The following is a 7,768-nucleotide window of genomic DNA, read 5'->3' as shown; positions in this document are numbered from 1 at the left end:
TGAAGAATGAACTCTTAGATTAACATAAAAATATTTTTGCCCAAAATGGAATTCAGCAAAGGGATGGGTCAGTCATTTCTAGTAAGAAAGGAAAATTAATTATGAATAGCTGATTTTAGTGACTTGTTCTGTAGTTCTTTTATTTTTTCCTCCCTAGAAATTATTACTTGAGGATTTTTTAATGGTTTCTAAAATGCAATTTATAGGAAACTTCTCAATTTCATGGGGCATAACTAAGTTGAATTGGAACATGGCAAATCCATTTAATTTTGCTGAGAATGTATTTAGAAACTGAATTTTCTGTTAAATGCATCTGCCAAAGGCCATTTTTTCCCCCTACTGAGATATACTTTCAACATGGCTCTAAAGAGGTAAATGAAATGGGAATCCCAATTTCATCTTTCCTTTTCAGTTGAAATAGCTATACCTTGTTTCCCTTTGGCTAGAAAAACAACACAGAAGGTCCACTTTAGCAAATGCTTTTCTCTTTAGGTACCATTTTGTAATGAGAAATCTGGCTCAGCCCTCTCAAATATTTTAAACCAAAAACACACATGAGCATTTCAAAGGATCCTTCTGAGACTCATCTGTCTCAATGTTATACTTTGATGCTGAACTCTTTTGAAAATTACTATCTTCTCTATATATTTACCAACCAAAAATATAAAAACCAAAAGTATTTTTATTGGTAAGTATAAAATTATATTATATTAAATATGGTTTTTAAAATTATATATGACTCACAAATATTCTGATTCACCCTTTAATCATGCTCCCAATCATTTTTATAAGTGCCCTTCTTCTAGATTCTACTAGTAAAGCATTAACTGTCTGTATCTCTTCATATCTACTTGAGCCTTATCATTTTAGTGAACACGCTTAATTTGCAGCTGCCAAAATCTCATCTCTTTTCCTGAGGATTTTCTCTGGTCACTGAAGTCCTTCCTATCCACGCACATGGCAGGCCAAAAATGCCAAGAAATTAATTTCTCCCTGGAACCAATTCTTAATCAATGTCAGATGAGAGTTGGTATATAAATTACTTCATTCTCTTGCCCCTTCAGTAGAATAATTCTTGCATGTGTTTGTTTTACACTGATTTCCAGAGTTTCCCAGTGTGATTGAGCTCCAGTTGCCTGCAGAGGAAACTTACTTGATAATACAGCTTTTATTGGCTCCTTCCCTTCTCTGACAAACTACTCTATTCATCTGCCAGAACTTTTTGAATTATCTCCCAAATAAACTATTTACAGTAAAAACTGTTAGGGTCCGGATAGGGTGAAGGTGGATGGATGGAGAGGGAGCAGCACTGTCAGAGTCGGCAAGCCAGAGGTGCACGCTGGCAACCCAGAGATCCGAGTAAACGCAAAGAATTACAACACACAGAGGTGAGAGAAAAAAAGATTGTTTAAGATAAGTTCACTCCCCACAGACAGAGAGCGGACCTATACTCTAGATGAGTGTGGCCCCGTAGACCCCTAAAGCCCTGGCTTAAATTCTTTCCTTGGAGATGTTGCGATCAGGTAGACATGACTGCTGTGACTTCCTTATCGACCACCTGTGGTCCTGTGACACAGAGACCCATTAATGTCTGCCCATATTATCATAGCCCCCAGAGAAGGGTGTGACAAGGGTTCTAATTCTCCTGTATCTTCCCAAACACGACACTCCTTAGAGCTAATGGAGGGTGCACTCCCCCTTATCTCCTAGGCATTCCCAGTGGGTAGCTTCAGGGGATCCTTGACTTCCCTGTATATAGGGCCCAGTTCTACTGGAAGATTGAATCCCTACCTGCTCCTTCTCTGGGCAGTCATAACTTTTGTAATTACAAGTTTCATGACTTTTACAATCCTTCACCAATGCATGATGTCTTAGACCTTGTAAATTCCCTTTACTCTAGTCAAGCTTGATTGCCTCTATGAGATACCTCTGATACCTGGCACCGGGAAGTCTGTTTCTGAAAAGGCAAAGTCGGCAAAGTTAATTTTATCTAAAGTGTGCATTTCTCCAAAAGCGTAGCTTCTACTTTCTCATCATTGTATTAAGATTTAGGAAGAAGAGTAAAAAAAAAAAAAATACATTTCCCGCTCTTGGTCTATCCTTTCAAAAACCATGTCGCAGGGTAATTAAACGGATCAGATAAGGTCAAGAAGACCATCATGCTCTGATACTGAGAAGTCGGGTGTTACTGTAACAAATTCCTAAAAATGTGGAAGCAGTTTTGGAACTGGGTAATGGGTAAATGCTGCAACAGTTGTGAGGTGCAAGCTAGAAAGAGCCTCCATTACCATGAGTGGACTTTATAAGCTGATTCTGCTGAGGTATCAGAAAGAAAAGGGGAGAACTGTAGAGAAAGCCTCAATCTTCTTAAAGAATATCTAAGTGGTTGTAAACATAATGTTGGTCGAAATATGGACAGTAAAGGCCATTTTGATATGGTCTCAGGTGGAAATGAGAAACATGTTATTGGAAACTGGAGAAAAGATGATTCGTGTTATGAAGTGGCAAAGACTTTGGCTGAATTAGGTTCATGTTCTAGTATTTTGTGGAAGGTAGACCTTGTGAGCAATGAAATCAGATATTTGGCTGAGGCAATTTCTAAGCAAAATGTTGAAGGAGTAGCCTGACTTCTCTTGACTGCTTATAGTAAAACGTGAGAAGAAAAAAAATTATTCAAAGACAGAATTATTCATGAGAAAGGAAGCAGATCTTAAAATTTGAAGAATTGGCTGGGTGTGGTGGCTCACACCTGTAATCCCAGCACTTTGGGAGGCCGAAGCAAGAGGATTGCTTAAGCCCAGGAGTTTGAGATCAGCCTAGGCAACATAGTGAGACCTTGTCTCCACAAAAAATTTTTAAAAAAATTAGCCGGGTATGGTGGCATGCACCTGTAGACCCAGCTACTTGGGAGGCTGAGAAAGGAGGATGACTTGAGCCCAGGAGTTTGAGACTGCAGTGAGCCATGATTGTGCCACTGCACTCTCACTTGGGCGACAGAGTGACACCTTGATTCAAAACAAACAAACAAAAGCAAACAACAAAATTGGAAAACTCTCAGCCTATTCATATTGAAAGGAATGAGAAAACTTGTTCAGGAGAGAACGCAACAGTGCTGACAAATTTGGCAAGGAGATTAGTATAGATCAGCCATCTCAACAGAAGCTAGGAACTATTCATCAAAACAATGGGGAGATTAGTCAGCCATTTTAACCAGAAGCCAGAACCTATAGCCCCAGACAATGGAAGAATAACCATGAAGGCATTTTCTTTTTTCTTTTTTTTTTTGAGTTGGAGTCTCACTCTGTCACCCAGACTGGAGTGCAGCGGCCGCTCCCAGCCACCACAGCCTCAACCTGATGGGCTCCGGCGATCCTTCCACCTCAACCTTCCAAGTAGCTGGAACTACAGGCGCGCGCTACCACGCCCGGATAATTTTTTGATTTTTTTTTATTGTAGAGATGAGGTCTCACCAAGTTGCCCAGGTGGGTCTTGAACCTGCGGGCTCAGGCAATCCACTCACCTCAGCCTCCCAAAGGACGGGATTACAGGTTGAGCCACCGAGCCCCGCTATGAAGGCATTTTCAAGATCAAGATCATTGGGGCTGTGCTTCCCACCACAGGCCCAGAGTGCAAGAACCTGGAAAGGCAGAATGATTTTAAAGGTGGAGTTGTCATTGCCCATTGCTGCCTCACACTGTGGGCTCTACTCCTGCACTCCATTGCTGCCTTTCTCAACTCAGGGCTTGGGGGTCCCTGGTGTAGAATGTGTTGCTCTCAGCCGGGCTCGGTGGCTCAGCCTGCAATCCCGCGCCTTTGGGAGGCTGAGGTGAGTGGATTGCCTGAACCCGCGGGTTCGAGACCCGCCTGGGCAGCGAGACCTCATCTCTACAATAAATCAAAAAATCAGCCGGGCGTGGTAGCGCATGCCTGTATTTCCGGCTACTCGGAAGACTGAGGCGGAAGGATCCCCAGAGCCCAGCAGGCGAGGCTGCGGTGGCCGGGATCGGCCACTGCACTCCAGTCTGGGCGACAGAGTGAGACTCCAAATAAAAAAAAATAAAAAAAAAAATGTGTTGCTCTCCAAAATGCTATGGGAGCTGGCCTGCCCGCAGCCTTGGTGCTCCAATTGCTGCCCAGCAAAGCTGTGGAAGCAGACCTCCATCCCAGTGTGTCTGGAAGATAAATCTTTTGCTTCAGTGTGTTTGGAAGATGAGGCCTTCACCTCAGTGGGACTAGAAGGCAGAGCATTGAGGTAGAGAATATTATTCTCAAGTCTTAAGGTTTTGAACTTGCTTGGGACCTCTTACTCCTTTCTTCTTTTCTATTTCTTCCTTTTGGGATGGAAATGTCTGTCCTGAGCTTATTTTATAGGCTCACTGCTGAAGGGGAGTTTACCTTAAATCTCACCCACATCTCATTTAGATTATATTTATATTATATGAGACTTTGGATTTAGACTTTTGGGTTGATGGTGGAATGAGTTAAAACTTTGAGGGCTATTGGAATAAAATGAATGGATTTTTTCATGCAAGAAGGATTTGAATTTTGGGACAGCCAGGAGCAGAATGCTATGGTCTGAGTATTTGTGCCCTTCCCAAATTCATATGTCAAAATTTTAATGGGATTAGTCTAATTTTAAAGAGACTCCAGAGAACTTGTCTACCCCTTCTACCATATGAGGTTACAGTGAGAAATGTCCATCTATGAACCATAAAATGAGCCATTACCAGACACCAAATCTATAGCCACCTTGATCTTGAACTTCTCAGCCTCCAGGATTGTGAGAAATGAATTTCTGATGTCTATAAAGTCAATGAGTTTAAGATTTGTTTTATAGCAGTTCAAACAGACTAAGACAGGCATTACACAGATTCTTCAAGAATCTTCAATGTCTAAAGTAATTTCTGTCTCTTCCATCCAAGAAGTTTGCCTTCTTCTTCTGAGATATGATTTCTCACGTTTCGGAACTCTGTAGACTTATTATACAATTCTTAGGATCATTTATCTCGTATCTTTTCCTATTTTTCTTTCTCCCCTATTATTATAAAGTTCTCAAATGGTAAAACCCATTTCTCATACATGTTTACATGGATTGCAATTTTACTACCTTGAGTCAGTCAGTGGAATGGATGGGTAAATGGAAGAATGGATGCATAGATAGATGAATAGTTGGATAATAAGTTGATATATGGGTGGTAAGATGGATGTGGATGGAGGATAGATGAATAATTAACAGATGGGTAGATGAAGACGTACATGGATGAGTGAGTGGATGTGTGAATAAATGTAATAGCAATTTAAAAAGTCATTTTCCCCTAATATTTTAGTCTCTCATAGCATAAATTACCCAAGGGTCACATTCAATTAATAGTCATTTTACTATTCCATGCCTTATTAGAACTTTAACATCCCTTCTTATTATATCATGAATTAGAACAAAATTTCTCTTACTCACCAATAAGATTTATTTCTCCCAGTCAAATTTACACATCAACTTCTTTATAAAATACTTTGATTTGTCTATCTAAATAAAGTATACTGATTATGACATATGCTTTTTTACTATATATTTTCTATTATTAGTCACATAAATACAACGTGCTTATAGAAAAAAGCCAAACCTTCCCATAAAAGATGAGAAAAAAGATAATTTTATACAAATATGGTTCAACATTTACCATAATACTACAAGAAAAGGATTGGCAATAGCAGGGCACTGCTGGAGGGTGAGGCACATAACATCAATAAGGGTACCTAATCTCAAACCAGGTGAAGTGGGAACCAAAGGGAAGTCCAAACTTTACCTTTACCTGTATGATGACCACTTGTATATCTAATCTTGAATTGTACCGTACATTTAAACAAAACAAAACTAAACAAAAACAACAAATAAAAGCAAACCAAAAAACCAAATATGGTTTAAGAGACCTTAATGGAGTTGACTGTGAATATTAAGCACAAAATTTGACAATGATCTTGGGAAAGGAGCTACTGTTTATTGAATATTGCTGTATGTCATTTAATTCTCACAGTAACCACCTTGTTAGAGATTATATTTCTATTTCATAAACAACAAAATAGAAATACATGGAGATTGTGAATCTTGCCCAGCACTGCACATCTCAAATACATTGGAGAACCAGGATTGTCAGTTGTACTATTGTTACCAATTTAACATAGTTCAGACTTATGCTTTTTCCTCCTTACCATGTGAAGATGCACACATGGACACCACCCAGCAATAAGAACTAGGAAGTAATTACATTGTTCCTTAACCAAAGGTTTAAACAGAGAAGAACTGGAATAGGTTTACCCCCACATCCCAATTCACAAACCCTAATAATATCAACAGCTTGAACCTAGGAGCCATAACTATTCCAGTTTTCCACTTTAAATTTCAAGGAGTAGAAAGGAGAGGAGACTGAGGAGAGAGAAAAATAAAGAGAGTGGAAGATAAGAGAGATATGAGAAATCTACAGGATTAATTGCATCAAGAGCAAAACCAATCTTTCCCTTTCGCTCTTTCTCCCACCAGGCCTGTTGACTGCTAATTGGACTTAATTGCAAGTCATTCACTTCTTTTTTTATTTAAAACATTTTTAATGACAGAAACAAACAAACAAACTAACAAACAAAATCTAAAACCACAGCTTCTGGAAGAACCACTTGTTCTCGCCTATCTCATACCTCTGTTCAAACTTGACCTTGGCCTTTTGTCAGGCTTTGTGTTTAAGCGCAGGGTCTCTGAAGACATCCTTGTTGACAATGGTTTTGCCCAGGGGGGTATCCACAGAGTACCTTGTAGGCATGAGGTGATATAGTTATAAACTTCACAAAAGATTTGATCTTTGACCTCTTGGCAATCTTCTTACCCATCGGGAATCTGAGATGCCATCATCAATGTTCTTCAGGATGACTTTGCATCTGGAATAGTGTCCGGCCAGGACCAGTACCACCTTCCCGGGTTTCATGAACTTGTCCATTTTGACAGCAACCACCCAAACCTACAGCAGAAAGGAAGGCCATTCACTTATTGAGAAGAGATTTGTAAGAAAAGAAAAGAGCAGGATTTCCTATTGTCAGGGATAGCATATTTCATAAGAGATGGGCTCTGGAGTTTGAATCTTAGTCCCATTTCTTTTCAGATATGTGACTTTTTTTTTTTTTAAAGACCAAGAGATTTATTAAAGCGGAGGCCACAGGGGAAAAGGGAAAGGGTCTGTGGCCGTGGGGGTGCGGGGAGAGAGAGAGAGAGACGGGGGAAGAAAAAGAGAGGGGGAGAGAGGGAAAGAGAGAATGACCTTTTTTTTTTTTTTGAGTTGGAATCTCACTCTGTTGCCCAGGCTGGAGTGCAGTGGCACGCTCATGACCACCCCAGCATCTACTCACTGGGCTCCAGCGATCCTTCTGCCTCAGCCTTCCAAGTAGCCAGAACTACAGGCACACGCTACCACGCCCGGATAATTTTTTATTTATTGTAGAGATAAGGTCTCATCATGCTGCTCAGGCTGGTCTCGAACCCTTGAGTTCAGGCAATCCTCCCACCTCGGCTTCCCAAAATGCTGGGATTATAGGTTTGAGCTACCAAGCCTGGCCTGGATATGTGACTTTTGACATCTCTGTATCTCTGACTCCTCATCTGTAAAGTGGATACAAAAATACTGTCTACCTCATTGTGTGGCTGTAAGGATCAAATAAATAACTCATATGTAACTTTAAGCCAAGACTTGTCATTAATATTCAATGGATGTCAATAGTGATGATGGTG

At 40.3% G+C, this 7,768-nt stretch overlaps 1 pseudogene; it reads right to left on the bottom strand.

Annotated features, from left to right (window-relative positions):
• Positions 1-6,638: 6,638 nt before the first annotated feature.
• LOC110594803 lies at positions 6,639-6,983 on the bottom strand (annotated as a pseudogene).
• Between the last annotated feature and the right edge of the window lie 785 nt (positions 6,984-7,768).

The sequence above is a fragment of the Carlito syrichta genome, unplaced genomic scaffold (genome assembly GCF_000164805.1).
Source record: "Carlito syrichta isolate Samal-C Ts95f unplaced genomic scaffold, Tarsius_syrichta-2.0.1 Scaffold140752, whole genome shotgun sequence".
Classification (NCBI taxonomy): Eukaryota; Metazoa; Chordata; class Mammalia; order Primates; family Tarsiidae; genus Carlito; species Carlito syrichta.
The sequence above is the reverse complement of the archived record's forward strand: the minus strand, read 5'-3'. Positions and strand labels throughout refer to the sequence as shown.